At 38.3% G+C, this 2,768-nt stretch overlaps 1 long non-coding RNA gene across 1 annotated transcript in view; it reads right to left on the bottom strand.

Moving 5' to 3' along the window:
- LOC107573890 (uncharacterized) overlaps positions 1 to 2,554 on the bottom strand; it is a 7,774-nt gene extending 5,220 nt beyond the window's left edge. The window contains exon 1 of the long non-coding RNA XR_001607590.1: positions 2,491 to 2,554. This is a non-coding gene — a long non-coding RNA (uncharacterized lncRNA). The remainder of the gene's footprint in view (positions 1 to 2,490) is intronic.
- Between the last annotated feature and the right edge of the window lie 214 nt (positions 2,555 to 2,768).

The following is a 2,768-nucleotide window of genomic DNA, read 5'->3' as shown; positions in this document are numbered from 1 at the left end:
GTGATTTCAGCTTCTGTCGTCTCACTATAGGAGGACATAAATACATGAACACCTACAGAACTGCTCTGACTCCTCACTTCATGAGCATTGACACTTTCATTGGAGTAAAACTCTTTTACATAGACCTACAGAAACAAAGATCCTCATGTCAAAATATAAGTTCGGGTTAGCTTAATGAAATTATCAGAAATATATTACTGTGTGTATGATGTACATAATACTAAGGAATTAAAGTTTTCCATCGCTACGACAGATTTCCGTCAATTGGAAAAAACGAGGGGAAAAGAAACATGTAGCACATTGTTGTTCTGCCGGTGTTCTGACGATTTGTTGGTAGCATAATCTGATAGGTAGCATTATTTGTCAGAACACCAGCACACCAAACATCCTCCCCGCCACGGCTGCAGCTTCTCACTGACAACATAACGCCTGCATCATGCACAGTCGGGTTATTAGCAGAAAACAGAGTAGGACTTGAATTTCAGGTGCAGGATTGCGGCTATTACCGTAATAATAATTCTACTCATTCCGCGCTTAACGCGATGACAGATGACGGATCTTATCATTTGCACGTGCTTTTGAGTCTTGAGAACTCTCATTTTCTGTGCGCCCACAGATCGCCATAAGGAGAGTGACAGATTTTAATAGAGTTTGCAAATGCGATATTGACTTAATACAAGTTCAATAAACATGTACTGCCTGATTTTGCTCGATTTCACCAACGAAAATAGTTCCAAATAAAGTAACAGCTCAGCCGCTGCGCATTTCTAAAAGCAAACACAGCGGTGTTCATTCATGAGTGCATTTTTGAACAAATCCAGTGAGTCAGTGATTCATGATTACCCATTCATAAAGACAGTCACGTGCTTCATTTCTGAATGAACAAGCAGTTCAAACGAACCAATTGAATGAATGATTCAGTGATAATCTGTGATTTGCCACCACCTGCTGGCAGTTTCAGGTATAATTGCAGTTATTTAAATGTAATATTTCTGTATTCAAAATTGTAATCTCCACATGAATTTAATTGCACTCATGCGACCTCTGAGCCTCATTGAATGTCTGAAAATACACCTACAAACCACTTGTGTTCTTCTGTGCCACCTCTGTAGTACAAATTAATTTCTCATTAATACTAATTTCATGATTGGTAACTTATGTCTTATTCTACTTATCATATAGTTTTAAATATAAATTTTAAAAAGCTTAAACATAAATCTTAGAATTTTACAGATGAAAATGCCATTGCAAAAGGTAAAAAGAAAATGCCCCGTTAATCACTTCACCTCATTAGGAAGGCTAATATCAGAATTTTTGATTGATCAGAATTGTTTAAATTAGGAGGACAAGCGCTCTTGATTACAAGAAAAACACTGCTCTTAAACTGGGTGCGTGACCGGTATGGCTGAGGAACGGGGTTTGGCCGAGGATAAATTCAGCCAAATTTTTTTTTTGCTTTAACCCCCGACTACAACAACTTTTATTTAAAAGAATAAAATCCACAATACGCCATTTCTTCCATGTTTTAATTAATGGTAAACCCTTTGTTCACCCAAAAAAAATAAAGCGTTTACAGTGGGAGTACTACACTCAACAACACCAGGGAAGGCAGTTTGTGTCAAAGCCCTTATTATTCTTAATTGACATTTTCATTTTTACATCAGACACATATCGGTTCTCAGTCTACTTGATCTGTAATAATCGGTATCGACCTTGAAAAACCTATCGACCCCTAGTAACTAACACTATTTTCATACTAGTTCTAGATTTGAACCTGTAGTCATCATTGATACAAGTTGCTGATTTTTACTCTCAACCTGATTTTGTATCTGTTTTGTGATTAGGTTCCCTACAACTGTGGACTAAGCGGGCCTTTAAGACGTCTCTTGACCAGATTGAGGCGGCGGCGTTCCCAGCAGCAGTCCAGCTGCACTCTCCTTGGTTTACCCGATCCTTTTCTCTCCCCACTTTACGTTAAGCCTTTACTTTAAATAAATTTCCCTATGAACCGAGCCTTTTATGTTGTCCCTCATTATGTTATGGCTTTGGCCGTAACACTGTACAACCCATTGAAAACTCTGTACTCCTGTCCCTCACAGCCTTGTTTTTTTTTTTAAAGGCACTACCCTGACTAAAGTCTGCTACTCTAATCTGAATGGTTGCGTGAGAGCATTACCTGTTATCAGTTGATAACAGTTATCACCAGATACAGTCCAGCTCTCGCGCGCACAGAGCCAGCAGTTACCAAACGTGTAGGGCCAGGGGAGGTTTTCCACTAGTTAATCAATCACGGATGGTTTCATTATTTTGGGCAGATTACACACACACGTACTTTCCTGCTGTTTAATGACGTCATGTGACCCGTGCTGGCAAAATGTGTAAATTCGCACTGGCTATTTTTAGATACAAGCAAAAAAAAAAAAGAAAAATGCTCCAAGTAGTGATTAAATATCTAAAATTATCTTTTTGTACATTTTCTGAGAGGATTACCTTTCTCTGCTCGCTTCTCACGCTGACTTTCATCCGAAGTGCGTGCATATAACGCTGCGCGATCCTGATAAATGCATACAGAATTACAGTATTCATGCAAACAATCTGTTCTGGAAAAACATCTGATGTGCAACATTATATTAGATCCGTGCATTACAGTATAGGACGTCTGTCTCGATGTTAATCTCACAATAAAAGAGGAAATCACTTCCTGCACTTCATTGAACTGCTTCTGTAGTTTTAATAAATGTAATCAAATATAAAAATGTGTTCATTAC

The sequence above is a fragment of the Sinocyclocheilus grahami genome, unplaced genomic scaffold, assembly GCF_001515645.1.
Source record: "Sinocyclocheilus grahami isolate Dianchi unplaced genomic scaffold, SAMN03320097.WGS_v1.1 scaffold2061.1, whole genome shotgun sequence".
NCBI lineage: Eukaryota > Metazoa > Chordata > Actinopteri > Cypriniformes > Cyprinidae > Sinocyclocheilus > Sinocyclocheilus grahami.
This window is presented reverse-complemented; position numbering and strand designations above follow the sequence as displayed.